This window comes from Coenobita brevimanus, chromosome 101, assembly GCF_032717465.1.
Source record: "Coenobita brevimanus isolate Jiangsu-jjx chromosome 101, ASM3271746v2, whole genome shotgun sequence".
In the NCBI taxonomy this organism is placed as follows: domain Eukaryota; kingdom Metazoa; phylum Arthropoda; class Malacostraca; order Decapoda; family Coenobitidae; genus Coenobita; species Coenobita brevimanus.
This window is the reverse complement of record NC_137054.1, coordinates 62,211,444-62,228,777: the sequence shown is the minus strand read 5'-3', so window position 1 is coordinate 62,228,777 and position 17,334 is coordinate 62,211,444. Positions and strand designations below refer to the sequence as shown.

General features: G+C 41.2%; 1 protein-coding gene and 1 pseudogene across 1 annotated transcript in view; one reads left to right on the top strand and one right to left on the bottom strand.

Annotated features, from left to right (window-relative positions):
• Positions 1-17,334, bottom strand: part of LOC145415053 (uncharacterized) — a 680,222-nt gene that overhangs the window by 498,800 nt on the left and 164,088 nt on the right.
• On the top strand, positions 16,245-16,363 carry LOC145415210 (5S ribosomal RNA; annotated as a pseudogene).

Below are 17,334 nucleotides of genomic sequence, written 5' to 3'. Positions count from 1 at the left end.
GTATAGGTCTGAAAGTCTATCATAACTGGTATGATTTTTAGATTTTTTTTTTTTTTTTGTTACCTCCCCCATTACCCTTCACAAAAGACCAAATTACCCCACTTGGGGTAATTTACCCCAGGTTGGGAACCCCTGCTCTATACTCATTTAAAAGCCAAAGGTGGATGTTGTGTATATGTACGCAACAGCCTATCTTCCTCTCGTGTTCCTGAACTTGATTCTTCTGAATTCTCTACTCTTTGGCTTCGGCTCTCCTGTCATTCTCTGACTAAACATATCTGTGCTGTTTACTTATCTCCTAATTCTACTTTCAAAAATTCTTCGACTATCTTACTTCTACGATGGAACACATTCTATCCATTTCTCCTTTCTCTGAAATCTCCACTCTAGGAGACTTCAATGTTCACCACCACCTTTGGCTCTCCTCTCCTTTCACTAATCCACTTGGTGAACAAGCCTTCATCTTTTCTATCCTTAATGACCTAGAGCAGCTTGGACAGCACCCTACCCATATCCCTGACCACCTTGGAGAGAGTTCCAACATACTTGACCTCTTCCTTACACCTAATCCTTCTGCTTACACTGTTAATATTTTCTCTCCGTTGGGCTCCCCTGATCATAATCTTATTACCTTAACCTGTCCTTTCGCTCCGGTACTGCCTGTGGACCCTCCAAAGAAACATCGTCTGTGGCACTCTGGAGCTGCGGATTGGAAGGCTCTCAGGCAGTACTTCTTTGATTTTCCCTGGAATGATTATTGCTTCCATGGCCGGGAGCCATCTGAGTGTGCCTTGCACATTACGGAGGTTATACTCTCGGGCATGGAAGCATACATTCCTTTCTCATATCCTTTGACTAATGCAAGAAAGCCTTGTTTTCATCACGCTTGTTCTAATGCTGTCTGGAACTAGGAGAGGGCCTATAAAAGGTACCAGAGCCAACCCACCGCTGAATCACATTTTTTTATGTTTCTGCCTGGAATCATGCTAAGTCTGTTCTTCGATCTGCTAAAAATAATTTCATCCGGACTAAATGCTCTCAACTCTCCAACTCGAATTCTTCCCGCTCCTTCTCGCACCTTGCCAAAAACCTATCTAACAACTTTACCTCATCATCCTTCCCTCCCCTTTTCTACTCTGATGACTCTGTGGCTCTTTCTTCTACTGATAAAGCAGATATCATCGCTCAGATTTTCTCCTCCAATTCCACCTTAGTTTATTCGGGTGCTGTTCCTCCATCACTTCCCCCCTCTGACTTCCTCATGACTGACATTAAAATTTCTTCAGCTGATGTATTTTCTGCCATCACTGGCCACAATACCAACAAGGCATATTGGCCTGATGCAGTCCCTCCTATTGCCCTCAAGAACTGTGCTTCTGTGCTTACACACTGCCTAGGTAAACTCTTTCGCCTTTGTCTTTCAACATGTACCTTTTCTTCTTGCTGGAAGTTTGCTCTCATTCAGCCAGTCCCAAAGAAGGGTGACCATTCCCAACCCTCTAACTATCGTCCAATTGCTTTAACATCCTGTATCTCAAAAGTTTTCGTGTCAATTCTTAATAGAAAAATTTTAAGGCATCTTTCCTATCACAACCTTCTTTCTGATCGTCAGTATTGGTTCCATCAGGGACACTCCACTGACGATCTTCTCACCTACCTTTCAGACTCCTGGTCATCCTCGTTTCGGGACTTTGGCAAAAGCTTTGCTATTGCACTTGACATCTCAAAGGCTTTCGATAGAGTCTGGCATAAAACTTTAATTTCCAAACTGCCCTCTTATGGTTTCTATCCTTCTATCTATGCCTTCATCTATAGCTTCCTTTCTGGTCGTTCTATAGCCGCTGTTGTAGACAGCCATCATTCTTCTCTTACATCTGTCAACAGTGGTGTGCCTCAGGGCTCTGTTCTGTCACCAATTCTCTTTCTTTTATTCAACAATCATCTTCTAAGCTGTACATCTAATCCTATCCACTAGTACGCTGATGATTCCACCCTTCACCTTACCATTTGGTTTCCACAATGTCCATCTCAGCAGTTACTTCAACAAACACGGGATGAGGCTATGGCACACCTAATGTCTGACTTGGCTCGTATCTCTGACTGGGGTAAAAATAATCTTGTTGTTTTTAATGCATCAAAGATTCGGTTTTTACACTTATCAGCCCATCAAAATCTCCCACAGAGTATTCACTAGTGTTTAATATTATCCAACTCAATCCTGCATTATCCTTGAACATGCTTGGGGTTTCATTCACACTGGACTTATCTTGGAAAGATCATATTGCACCTCTTGTAAAATCTGCTTCCAAGATTGAGTGTGCTAAGCCAACTCTGTGCCTTCTTTACCCCTGCACAGTTGTTGACTTTATACACAGGTTTTATTCGTCTCTGTTTAGAGTACAACTCTCATGTGTGGCAAGGCTCCCCACATACAGTTCTTCTCAATAGGGTGGAGTCAAAGGCTATTCGTCTCATCAAAACTCCTCCTCTTACTGGTTCCCTTCAACCTCTGTCTCTTCGCTGCACTGTTGCCTCTTTATCTCTTTTCTATCGCTCTATCGCTACTTCAATGGTCGCTGCTCCTCTGAACTATCTGCTTGCATCCCTCCACTTCTAAGATGAGCATGTAGCACCAGTCTGGCAACAAACTCTCATCCCTTTTCTGTCCAACTCTCTAATGCAAGAGTGTCTATACTCTACAGGGTTATCAGGTGTGACTTTAGGTTCTCCCTCCCATAAACAAGTCATAATTACAAACTTACAGAAGCACAACATTGGCAGCAGAATTTTGATAATGCTCAGTAGCATGTGGCTTATATTGGGTTATGTCTAGTGCCATACTGGACAAGGTTGTTATGTGTAACTTTCGCCACCCTCCAGAGTATGTACCGGTACTAAGTCATATTTAAACACTTACAGACACCAAATATCTGCAACAGAATTGGATAGTTCTCAAAAACACATGGGATACAGGGATGATGTCAGGTGGTCATTGAGGGCTATTCCATGATACACTGGAATACTGATTCAGTTAAAGGGTTTGGTGCAAAAAAATATGGCATAGGCATACGTTCTTGGGGGTCGACTAGGCATTTCTTTGTGTTTGGCAGTTAGTTTATTTTGCAAAGGTTTCTTAAATGTATTCTTTGTATTCAAAATTTGGATAATTAGGAATACTGATTCAGATAAAGGTTGCTAAAAATGGCAATTTGGATAAATGAAAAATCAGATTTGCCATTTGGATACTGGGAGATGCCAGCACAAAGGAAAAGGGGAAAGAAACATGTGTAGAAATCATAGGGGTATTTGTCTTCCAGTGTACAGTGATCGCATGGTTATTGTGCATAATTGGTACCAAGCCAAGTGGGTGATAACAAAATTGCATGATAACGAAAACATAGACCCTCTGGGAATTATCCTAGTTGGTACTGGGCACCCTACTCATAAACCCAAATTTTCCCTTTTATATCAGTTTATACCCACTAAATAAATACATAATGTTATGGTAAGTATCAGAAACACACACAGGCATGTTTAGGTTAATAGGAAGGCATGAGAAAGGCCAAACAGAAAGAAAAACATACCATAGACAGACCTGAGATGGACTTAAGGTAAGGGGTTCTGAGGCTAGGAGGTGAGAGAGAGAGAGAGAGAGAGAGAGAGAGAGAGAGAGCGCAAAAGTACATATCCCCTCTGACAGCTGCACAGAGGCCAAAATCGCCAACATGGGCTTTGTATAAATGTTGTCTAGGCAGGTGATAAGATGGAGATATGCAAATGTCTTGTGTACTTCCTATCTATCAATCTATTTATTTATTCATTTTTAAACCTTTAGATGTCACTTGAAAATGAAAAAGAGAGAGGGATACAAGTAGCAAGAATAGGAAAGGGATTAGGAAAGGAGCAAAAAGGAAAAGCGGGAGAAAAATAGGGAGGGAGGGAGAAGAGATATGAATAAATTCAAGGTCTGTCAGTGTGAGGTTTCATAATGGAAAAAAACATACCCCACTGTACATAGGACTGGCTGCATACTGGTTTTCATGGTACCCTGAGTTTAACGAATGACTGCCCAAACTGATTACTATACAAACTTATGAGGAAAATTGCTTAGGAATCCAACAAATTTGATATCTGCTGAATATCTGGGTACGCCAGAACTGCACCATCATTCATGAGAGAAGCCAACTCAGGTGTATGATAACAATGTTTTGTTAGCTGAAAAATGTGCGATAATGGCAGGAATGCAGATTTTCATCATGCAGTAATAAGGAAAACCATTATAAGCAAGTGTGCAATAACCACAGGATGACTTTAATTGGAAAGAAATATGATAGGATACATATCGATAAAGATAGGGAGATGAGCGGGAAAAACTGAGGAAATAGCTGGAAAAGAACAAAGAGGTTTTAGGAAGGGAAGGAAAGGGGTTAGGTAGATCATATACTGGATCTAAGGAGTTTTGCGGATAACTACAGTATCCAGAGAAAGGAAAGAAATTACAGGCTGCATACATGAATGTGGAGAAAGCTTGTTACTGAATTGATAGACAGGGAATGTGGTAGGTGCAGAATATATATGGGGTAGCCCGGAAATTGCTGCATGCTGTCAAGAGAATGTATGAGGACCCTAGGGCTGCAGCATACATATATATATGTGTATGTACCTATTTGTATTGACCTATTTGTAGTATACAGGAATTGAGCAATGCTCGTGTTGTCCTGTCTCCATATCCACATTTATCTAGTCTACTTTTACACATGAATATTTTCTCCGCACCACCTTTTCGTCTAAGTCGTTCCAAATATTCATGTATTTTCCTAATATACCTAATTGTGATATACACGAAATGTACTATGCTCGTGGGTTTCCGTCGCTGTTTCTCAATAAGTCAAATTTAGCTTTAAACTCGTTTAAGTTTTTAGACTGGACGATCTCTTTGTCCAGGCTATTCCATAAGTCTATACTTCTGTAAGGAAAGCTATATTTCTTGATATCCTTCAAGCAGCTTGACTTTTTCAATTTCATTCCGTGTCCTCTTGTTGCTCTCTTATCCCATACAAACAGAACTTCTTTGTCAATTTTATCTACTCCCACCATGGTCCTGAACACTGCAATCATGTCTCCTCTCTTTCTCCTTTCCTCTAAGGAAGGCAAATCCAGCTTTTCCAGCCTCTCTCTGTATGACAGACCTGCCAGACTGGGGACCATCTTGGTTGCTGTTCTTTGTATTCTCTCAATCTTGTTTATATCTTTCTTTTTGTGTGGGGACCACACTACCGCTGCACATTCTAACCTGGGGCGGATCAAGGCAACTATCAATTTTTTCATCATCTCCTCATCCATATAATGAAATGCGACTCTTATGTTAGTCAGGAGTTTATGAGTCTCTCCAACTATCTTGTTAATGTGCATTTCTGGTGACAAACTATCTTGGATCAGCACTCCCATATCTTTCATTTCTCTCATTTTTGTGATTAATTCATTACCCAACAAATAATTCAGTGACGGCCTCCTGGTACTTTTACCCATTTCCAATATTTTACATTTCTTTACATTAAATTTCATTTCCCATATCCGGCTCAAATCATGTATCCTATCCAGATCCTCCTCCAGCATTTTACAATCCTCCTCAACCTCTACCTTCCTCAAGATCTTTACATCATCAGCAAACAGACTTGCATAACTGTTCACTCCATCTACCATATCATTTACATAAATCAGGAACATTACTGGCACCAGCACCGAGCCTTGAGGGACTCCACTTGTTACTTCCCTCCATCCAGACATCCTATCCTTTATTACTGTCCTCATTTGTCTGTCTCTCAAAAAGTCTCTCATCCATTCCAGAAGTTTCCCCTTCAGTCCTCCTATATATTCTAGTTTCCACATTAGTCTCTTATGAAGTACCTTGTCAAAGGCCTTCTCTAAGTCTAAGTACAAACAATCCACCCAACCATCCCTCTCCTGTACCACGTCAATCGCTCTTGAGTAAAAGCTCAACAAGTTAGAAACACATGACCTTCCACTTCTGAATCCAAACTGACATTCAGTCAAAATATTCATCTCTTCTAGATATTTTATCCATCTGTCTTTCAGGATTCTCTCGCACAATTTTGCGACCATGCTGGTTAGAAACACTGGTCTATAATTCAGGGGTTCTTCCCTGTTTCCTCCCTTATAAACTGGTACCACATTTGCCCTCTTCGATTCTTGTGGCACTTTCCTCTCTTCCAGAGAACACATGATTAAACTGTGACTTTTATCCGCCAGTTGTTCTCTGATTTCCTTCAATACCCAGTTAGAAATTTCATCAGGTCCTGGGGCTTTCCTTACATCTTGAGTATCCAGTAAATTATACACTTCCTGTACCTCCACTTTTATATCTTTTATCACCGGTTCATTTCTAATCACTCCCTCCCCTTCCACAAACTCTTTTTCATTAGTGAAAACCGATTGGAAACATTTGTTCATTATTTCAGCTTGCACTGCTGGATCTTTATAGACCTCTCCTTTTACTTTCAGCTTGGTGATTCCTTCCTTTTGTTTCAGTTTGCCATTAACAAAGCTATTAAACAGTTTGGGTTCACCTTTGCATTTGTGTATTATACCTTTTTCAAAATTCCTTTCTTCTTCTCTACATATTCTTGTGTATTCATTTCTACTTCTTTTATATTCTTCCTTTGTTCTGTTGTTACCTCTCTTTCTCCAGTTGTTCCACGCCTTATCTCTCTCTTTTTTTTTGCTATCATACACCTTCTATTAGCCCCTTAAACGCGGATCGTCGCTTTTGCGACGGTCGGCCCAAAGGACAAAACGGCGGATCGTCGCGTTTGCGATTTGAGTTAATTTTGAATAACCGCGGGCAAGCAGGCTCCAGCTGGTATTGTCTATCAGTACCGCCACCCTTGAGCTACGTTTAGCACACTTGACCTTTGTACTACTGACCTCGGTTGTTGCCAAGTTTAATTTTTTTTACCCACCCACGCACCGATGCGCGGCCCTCCCTCGTCATGCGATATGGCAGCGCGCGGACGGCTCATACGTGTCAATCTGCGCCGTCATCTCGCAAGTACTTTCTGCTATTGGGAAACGCTTGTTTCCCCAGTTGTCACACTGTGATTTTTTCGCGCGGTTTGCCCCTGTTTAGCGTCAGTCCACGCGAATCTTCCAAGGTGACACCATGTCGAATTCAAGCTCTTCCGAGTCTGTGCCTTCCAGCCCTCCGAAAAAGGGTTTTGTGACCTCAACCCCGTTCAAAACCTTACCAGGAACTGCTAAGGGACTGAGTGACTCTGCAATAGCCAGTGAATTATTGAAAGCGTCCATGGATTATGGGAGTGACGTCGGTGTTTGGTCAAGCCTGGCAGAGTCTGACACGCAATCGAGTGCTGAGTCTGTGCCAGAAGTGACTGTTTCTGTGCCAAGCACCTCAACAGGCAAGGCTCCTGTGAAAAGGGGCTTAGAATATGGAAAGGGGGCCAAGAGGAAAAGGAGTGGTGACCCCGGTTCACAGCCATTGTCCCCTACGCCACGTCACGCCACCGCCAGCCCGCCACGCACTCCCAGCCCCATTCTCTCGTCCTCCTCTTCAGCTGCCCTGTCTCCTGAGTCTTCAGAGTCGCCTTCACCACCTCGGAAGGGATGTAGACCTTCGACTTTACGTAGTAGAGGTTTCGTTAGGCCCAGTGTTCGTGGTAGTAGGGCTAGAACTTTGTCCCCTAGTGTAAGGCTAGCTCATAAGGTTACTCGCACTAGGCAACTCGCCAGTCACGCCACCACGAGTGACCTTGAACCCTCTGATAATCTCCCCACCACCACCACCACTACACCAACACGACCTAGGACAGCCTCTGCCTCACGCACTGTCTCACCCACTCCCACACGACCTGCCTCACCCCCCGCCGCCCCCAGCACCTCCCAGCCTAGGCAGGGCACTCTTGATGCCTTCGTGTGGTCAGAGGGCTCAGATTTTGTGCCGGAAGATCTGCCCTTTGATGACAGTGGGTGTGGAGTTCAGGCTGACTTCCCTGTCCAAGAGGATGGTGAATCCTTGGACTACCTGTTGGCCTTCCTTCACAACGAGGTAATGGAGCAGATTTGTACCGAGACGAACAGGTACGAGGGGCAATCTGCTGCAGTTCGTGAAGGAGAAGGTGAGGCGGCAACGCCATCCACGTCGCGGATGGCAGCATGGGTGTCTCTAACGATCAGGGAACTCTTTGTATTTATTGGGTTGATGTTATTGATGCCCCACAATTGGAAACATAAGCTGGAGGAATACTGGAGTTCAGACGATCTTTGCCCCACACCAATCTTCAATAAATACATGAGCCGCGATCGTTTTAGGCAGCTCATAACTTACCTTCACTTCGCGAACAATGATGAGCCTTCCCGAACTGACCCCCTATGGAAAGTGAGGGAATCCTGAACTTGATCAAGAATAAGTTTATGAGGTTCCTGCGCCCTTTCAAGAAAGTGGTGATTGACGAGTCCTTGGTTTTGTTCAGGGGCCGTCTTCGGTTTGTGCAGTACTGTATATTCCAAGCAAACGGCACCGCTTTGGAATCAAGTTTTTCGTGCTGTGCGACTGCAAGACGGAGTTCATCTTAGACTTCGTGATTTACACCGCCAGCAATGTCGATCTGGACAAGACTGACCCCCTTGGATTCTCTGGTTCTGTGGTGAAAGTGCTTTTGGAAAAGTACTTTGGCGAGAATCATGTCCTGTATACGGACAATTACTATACAGCTCCTAAACTCGCCAAGTACCTTTCTGAACACGGCGTCGGATCCTGTGGCACTGTCAGGAGCAATAGGGCACACTACCCTGCCTTCCCCGAGGCTGAAAAATCAAAGCGGGGAGATGTGCACCTGAAGAAAACTGACAAGATGCTTGCGATCAGGTGGCATGATAAGAGAGTTGTGAATGTGCTCACCACAGTACACAAGGGGGAAATGCTGGCCACAGGGAAGGTCGACAGAAGGACTGGCGAGCCTGTGATGAAGCCTGATGCTGTCATTGACTACAACGTCAATATGCGGCTGGTGGACAAGTCTGACATGATGATCGGAGAGATAGACTGCCTGAGGAAGAATCGTCGTTGGTACAGGAAGGTGTTCTTGCACTTGCTTGATATGTGCATGCTGAACGCCTTCATCCTGTATAAAATCAAGAACAGGAAGCCAGCAAACTACTCTCTCCGAAGATTTTCTAAGACTTGTGTCTACCAGCTGCTTCAGCGTTATGGCCAGGTACTTGCATCAGGTCCCAAACGCCACCCTCAGACACCTCCAGACCGCCTACAGTGTCAGGCCTACCTTTAGCGACACCGCCTGGAGCCACTGCCTGCCACTGCCAAGAGGGGAAATGCACTGAGGAGGTGTCATGTGTGCAGCCACACTACCAGGCAGGACAGAACCTTTAGGCGCACCTCCTTGCAGTGCAAAGAGTGCAAAATTCCCCTCTGTGCTTACCCGTGTTTCTTTGACTACCACAGCCTGACTAGATATTGAAAATAAGGGTAAGAATCTTGGAAATAATACTGAGAGTGACAGTGATACTAGTGTTTAGTTTTCTTTTACGTACTGACAGTGACAGCCTGATGAGTGTAAATTAGTGTATGTACTTGTAAAAGCACTGACAGTGACAGTGTTTTTTGGTGTAAATAAATGTACATAGTAATAATATAAGTATTGCGAGTGACAGTCACTCCAGTGTAAGAAGTTGAAAGCATATGTTCCTATTCTATGTTCTGACAGTGACAGTTTGTTGTGTAGAAAATAGTATTTTTATAACAATGGACAGTGACACTGATGAATAAGGCAAAAAACGGACAGCTAGAGTGAAAGTGAGCGATAGAAATGAAGTGCGAGTGGCCGACAGGAGCGAGAATAAAGTGCCTGCCGTAAGGCTGAATAAACTCACGCTGCGGTGGTCTTCCTCATTCCCGATCCACAATACTGGCAGTGACAGTGATTTTTATGGCCGTAATAGTGACAAGCAAATGTTTGCGAAGTACTATGATGGAAAATAATATAGTATACGTGTTTTTAGCCGTGAAAAGGCAAATGTGTCAATAGTGACGGGAAGATCGCCGCCGCGCTGCATGTCGGCCGTGCGCTCCATTCATTTTAGCCTTATTTTCAGTGCTTATTGTACAAATACGGATTCCAAACAACCTGTACGTTGTTGTATAAAGTGTACTGTGACAGATTGAGGCTGTGGTAGAAAGAAAACCGGGTTTCTGGAGGTGTGAAAGTGAAGACTTTGTTACCCAACTTTGCAAGTCTTCACAAGTCCTTTGGTAGTCCACGAAGGCTCAACATGTGTCTCAGGAGAAAGCTGAATGTAAGTACTATATGCCATAAAAATTTTAATGCTCTAGGGTTAATCTCTGATTTTTGGCAAATATTTTCCCACAGGTACTCAGACCCCGCTTCAACCCCGCCACAGCGGGGGGATCGGCCATACACAGCCGCGTTTTAGGGGTTAGACCACTCCTTTTTCCTGTTTTCTTTCCCTCTTACTCTTGGTACAAATTTGTCCACTCCCAAATTATAGAGGTCTAGAAAGATATCCCACTTCCTCTGTATCTCTCTTGTTTCTCCAATCCGCATTTTCAAAAAAGTTTCTCAATCCTGTAAAATTTGCTTTCCCAAAGTTGTATCTTCCCTGTCTATGAAGCTCGTCTCTTGACTCAACGTTCCCTATTATCATCTGGAACTCAATGACCACATGATCACTTTTCCCTATAAGACAGAAATATTTCAATGATTCTATTACATCGGGTTCTTTGGTAAACAGTAAATCTAACCTTGCTGGTGTGTCCTCACCTTGAAACCGTGTCTCTTCTTTGACCCATTGCGTCATCACATTATTCAGTATTATATTTATAAATCCTCTCCACCTCCTGAGTACCATTCCTCCCAGTTCACCTCTTTACAGTTAAAGTCACCCACCAAAATTATATTATTGTTTTTCTCAATTATTTTTTGTAAATAGCTAGCCATATCTGACAACATCTCCTGGTATTCGTCATCATTCCATGCTCTCGTCTTAGGGGGAACATACACTACCGCCATATCTCTCTTAACATTCTCTCCAGTTTCTAATTTCATATACTGTATATCACTTCAGCCCTGCCTTCTCTCATTTCCACGGTATCTACATTTATGTTGTTCTTCACTGCTATCATCACTCCCCCTCCCATTTTTTCTTTTCTGTCTTTTCTCCACAGTTTGTATTTACCATCTCCCAAATGAACATCAATATCTTCTCGTAATTTGGTCTCTACAAAGCACATGACATCAGGTTCATGTTCTCTCAAGAAATTGTTAATTTCAAGCCTTGCTGATATGAAACCATCAACATTAGTATATATCACCTTCAAATTATTTTTGATGTTTTTTACACCCTCTTCTCTCCTTCTCTCCATCAGTACCACTTCTTCAATTTCTGATCTTTCACAGCCATCCCCCTTAGTTTCCTTCGCTTCTATTTCCTTACATACCACTTCCTTACTTTCATATCCATCACTCTCCAAAAAAAAAGTATTACATTCTTCCTCTGTCCTCTTATCATTTTTTTCCTTTACTTGATCCTTCATTGATTTTAAAAATTCTCTTTCTTCTTCATTCAAATCTTTTCTTATTATAATATTTTCCATCTCTGCCTCTTTGCTTAATTTCCAGGTCACTTTAATTATATCCTCTACTACATTTTCTGCTGACAACTTGACTCTCATTGGTCTTGTTTCCCCTTTCTTATAAGGCCCTATCATCCTTACTTCCTCAGTTTCTTTTACCCACTTGTCTCCTTCAGGATCAATCTTGCCTAATATTCCTCTCACTAGGTTCATGTCTCTCTCGAGTCTCACAGAGCTAACCTTTTCTTCTTCCTCCCTGTTTCCAAATATTACCACGCATCTGTTCCTTTCTACAGTTTTTCTCACTATTTTCTCTTTTTTCTTCAGTATTTTCATTACATTTTCTTCCAAGTTTATCTTGTTCATTTCCCTTTCTTCCTGAATGATTTCTCTTAAGCTGACCACTTCTTTCTGTTCTTCTTCTACGTGTGCCCACTTTGACTTATGCTCTTCCAATACGCTGCTCACCTACTCCGTTTTATTAGTACAGTACAATCCCAGTTAACCGGGTGGCTTGGGGAATTTACCTTCCCGGTTACAGATTTTTCCCGTATTTCTGATTTTCAAGTCAAATCTATACAAAGGCTATCACAGCAGTAAATACAGTTCAGGTACTCACCAGTCACATTAGGGGTTACACTAAGAGATTCCGCCTGAAAAACTGCCTTGTAAACACACACCATGGTCATAACGCACGTGTGCAATGTCTAGCAACTAGCAGTACTGCAAATTACACCAGTCCATTGTTTACCGAATTACTGTATTCATTATATGTACTGTACTCATAAAAATTGAAAAATAAAATATAGAAATAAGAGCTTGAACATTTATTAGTGAACTGATGATGTGTTAAGACTGCACTGTAGAATTATCACAACACCTGTGCCCCCACGTGAGTTTGTTTACGTTTCCGACTGTTCTTCTTCTTCCCTACCTGACCTCCATCACTCCACCCCTCACCCGCCACTCAGCTGTTTTGCAGAAAATAAAATAAATGATGTACGTATGAAATGCAGGCATATTATTCATTTATTTTTCTTCCAACAAAGTAAACTTTCATTTCTCTTAACATTTATATTCAACCATTAGTGTTTTATAATGTTCGCCTTTTTCAAGTCTGTTGCATATGTCCAGCTTCTGTTTCAAGGTAAGCACGATACGCTTACGTTTAGTTTGCACTTTAGGCATTTTGGAGTGTACAAATTACCGTCTATCAGAGGAACACAATAGTAAGAGACCTTGTTTACTGTCTGGTGGCAAAACGCAGACTGGTGATTTTTGGAAGGTGTGGAGGATGACTGAATTCAAGTAGGGGAAAGAGGGGGAGAGGAGGGGTGGTTAAGAGGATTTGCTAGGGATTTACATCAGCCGGCAATGCCTCCACCTCGCTTTGTCTGACTTCCCCCAGCCTCGTGTGACACTATCAAACGGCGGTTTGGCGGTCCATTCAAATTGGCGCACAGTTATAACTTACTGACATTTTTACCAGCCCTTGAATTTTCCCGTTGTTCTGAGTATTCCGTTTGTCTGGATACCGGATTGCTGGGATTGTACTGTACTTTCCTAGTTTTCACCACAATTCAATATTTTCACTCTTTAAATTTGTGTGTGTGTGTGTGTGTGTGTGTGTGTGTTCTTACCCAATTCTTACCCAACTGTATCTTTACAGGAAGGAGTCAAGCTCGTACTGTCCCGTGACTTAAACCATATTTATCGTACATATCCTTAAATTTGTGAATTGTTTTGGCACACACTATTTCATTCGGTAATGCATTCCATTGATCAATTGCTCTGTTTGGGAAACTGAATTTCCTCACGTCTTTATCACCTCTCTTCTTATGCAGTTTTTTGCAGTGTCCTCTTTGCTGATGCTTCTCCATATGTTAAGTAATCATTTATGTCTATTTTCTCCTTTCCTGATATGCATTTATATAGCATTATCATGTCACCTCTTTTCCTTCTCTCCTGTAGTGTTGGTAGATTCAGTTTATTTAGTCTTTCTTCATAGCTTAGGTCCCTTAAGCTTGGTATCCATCTTGAAGCGGCCCTTTGAACTTTTTCAATCTTGTCTATGTGCTTTTTGAGATGAGGACTCCAGACTACTGATGCATATTCCAGGGTTGGTCTAATGAATGATGTTATTATCCTTCTTAGCATGTCTTCATTTATGTATGTGAATGCTATTCTCATATTTGCAAGCAGTGTATACATGTTCCATACCTTCTCGCTGATATGGTCAGCCGGAGATAGTCTGTTATTGATAATCACACCTAGGTCTTTCTCTCTTTCTGATGTGTATAGGGTTTTATTTCCTAACTTATAATCCCAATCAGGTCTTTTTCCACTTTTACCAAACTTGATTACATGACACTTATCCACATTGAATTCCATTTGCCATGTACTACTCCATTCATGAAGTTTATTTAATTCTTCTTGTAGCTCTTTACAAGAGTCTGTGTTAGTAATTCTCCTTTGTATTTTTCCATCGTCTGCAAACATATTCAGATAGCTCTCATTTCCAGTGTTACTGTTTATATCATTTATATACACTAAAAACATGATTGGTGCCAGCACTGAACCCTGTGGTACTCCACTAGTCACTTCTTTCCATGATGAGTAGTTTCCTCTTAGTACTGTCCTCATTTCTCTTTTTATGAGAAAGTCTTGCATCCAACAAAACAGTCTGCCTCGAATTCCTCCTTGATGGTACAGTTTCCATAAAAGTCTTTGGTGTGGTACTGTGTCAAAAGCTTTCTTGAAATCTAAATAGATACTGTCCACCCATCCTTCCCTTTCCTGTACTGTGTTTGTTACTCTGTCATAGTAGCTCAACAGATTAGTAACACATGATTTTCCTTTTCTGAAACCAAACTGTCTTTCTGTTATCATACTGTGTTCTTCTAGATGATTTACCCAAGCTTTTCTTATAAGTTTTTCTAATACCTTGCTTACAACACTGGTCAGTGATACTGGTCGGTAGTTGAGTGGATTTTGTCTATTTCCTTTCTTGAATAAGGGGACAATATTTGCTTTTTTCCAAATATCAGGTAGTTTACCTTGACTCAAGGATTTCTTGAAAATTAAAAATAATGGTTTACATAACTCCTTTGCACATTCTCGTAATACCCAACATGAAATTTCATCAGGACCACTTGCTTTTCCTCTGTCTAATCTACTTAACTCCACCTGTATTACTTTTTCTGCTATTTGTATATCTGGTAGTATGTGTGGACATGCGTGTTCCACATAGTCCTTCTCAAAATTTTTTTCTTCTGTAAAAACTAATTGGAAATTCTTATTTAGTGTTTCACAAATATCTTTCTCTTGTCTATAAGTGATTCCCTCGTCCGTAATGGATTGTATTATATCTTTTACTTTAGTTTTGCTTCTGATACAGCTGTAAAACAGCTTTGGTTGATCACTACTTTTATTTATTATATCCTCCTCAAACTGTTTTTGGGCTTCCCTCCTTATTCTTGTATAGTCGTTTCTTGCCTGTTTGTAATTATTATATGTCCTTTCACTATTGCGTCTTCTGTATCTATTCCACAACAAATCTCTTCTTTGTTTTGATTTTTTACATTCTGTATTGAACCATTTCTGTATTTTCTTATCTGCTTCTTTGTGCTGTGGGATGTACTTCTGGACTCCTATTTCATAAAATTCACAAAATTTTTTATATACAGCATTTAAATCTTGTCCTCTAAGCTCATTTTCCCAATCAACTTCTAAGAAATACTTCTTTAGGTCTTGATAATTTCCCTTTTTATAGTTTAGGCTCTTTTTGTAACTATCATTGCTGTTTACTATGTCATATGCTATCCTGAAGTTATAATTTAGTAATGCATGATCGCTTTTGCGTGTGTGTGTGTGTGTGTGTGTGTGTGTGTGTGTGTGTGTGTGTTCTTACCTAATTGTATCTTTCAAGGAATGAGTCAAGCTCATACTGTCCCATGTCTTAAACCATATTTATCGTACATATCCTTAAATTTGTGAACTGTTTTGGCACACACTATTTCATTCGGTAATGCATTCCAATGATCAATTGCTCTGTTTGGGAAACTGAATTTCCTCACGTCTTTATCACCTCTCTTCTTATGCAGAGTTTTGCATTGTCCTCTTGCTGATGCTTCTCCATATGTTAAGTAATCATTTATGTCTATTTTCTCCTTCCCTGATATGCATTTATATAGCATTATCATGTCACTTCTTTTTCTTCTCTCCTGTAGTGTTGGTAGATTCAGTTTATTTAGTCTTTCTTCGTAGCTTAGATCCCTTAAGCTTGGTATCCATCTTGTAGCGGCCCTTTGAACTTTTTCAATCTTGTCGATGTGTTTTTTGAGATGAGGACTCCAGACTACTGATGCATATTCCAGGGTTGGTCTGATGAATGATGTTATTATCCTTCTTAGCATGTCTTCATTTATGTATGTGAATGCTATTCTCATATTTGCAAGCAGTGTATACATGTTCCTTACCTTCTCGCTGATGTGGTCAGCCGGAGATAGTCTGTTATTCATAATCGCTCCTAGGTCCTTCTCTCTTTCTGATGTGTGTAGGGTTTTATTTCCTAACGGATAATCCCAATCAGGTCTTTTTCCACTTTTACCATGCCACGTTGAGTACACCGCTTCCCGTTCGATCAGCGAAGTTAAGCAACGTTGGGTCTGGTTAGTACTTGGATGGGTGACCGCCTGGGAACACCAGATGCTGTTGGCATCCCTACGTCAAGTGGGGTTGGTGGAGGATTAGTGCCCCTCCCTGTAAAACAATTAACTCTAAGCCCTTGGCCACCCTGTCTGGGATACATGGCGTCTGGCAATGAATGATGAAATTACATGACACTTGTCCACATTGAATTCCATTTGCCATGTACAGTATTACTCCAATCATGAAGTTTATTTAATTCTTCTTGTAGCTCTTTACAAGAGTCTGTGTTAGTAATTCTCCTTTGTACTGTATTTTTGCATCATCTGCAAACATATTTAGATAGCTTTCCTTTCCAGTGTTACTGTCTATATCATTTATATATACTAAAATCATGATTGAAGCCAGCACTGAGCCCTGTGGTACTCCACTAGTCACTTCTTTCCATGATGAGTAGTTTCCCCTTAATACTGTTCTCATTTCTCTTTTTATGAGAAAATCTTGCATCCAACAAAACAGTCTGCCTTGAATTCCTCCTTGATGGTACAGTTTCCATAAAAGTCTTTGGTGTGGTACTGTGTCAAATGCTTTCTAGAAATCTAAATAGATACTGTCCACCCATCCTTACTGTGTCAAATGCTTTCTAGAAATCTAAATCGATACTATCCACCCATCCTTCTCTTTCCTGTATTGTGTCTGTTACTCTGTCATAGTAGCTCAACAGATTAGTAACACATGATTTTCCTTTTCTGAAACCAAACTGTCTTTCTGTTATCATATTGTGTTCTAGATGATTTACCCAAGCTTTTCTTATAAGCTTTTCTAATACCTTGCTTACAACACTGGTCAGTGATACTGGTCAGTAGTTGAGTGGATTTTGTCTATTCCCTTTCTTGAATAAGGGAACAATATTTGCATTCTTCCAAATATCAGGTAGTTTAGCTTGACTCAAGGATTTCTTGAAAATTAAAAATAATGGTTTACATAACTCCTTTGCACATTCTCGTAGCACACAACATGAAATTTCATCAGGACCATTTGTT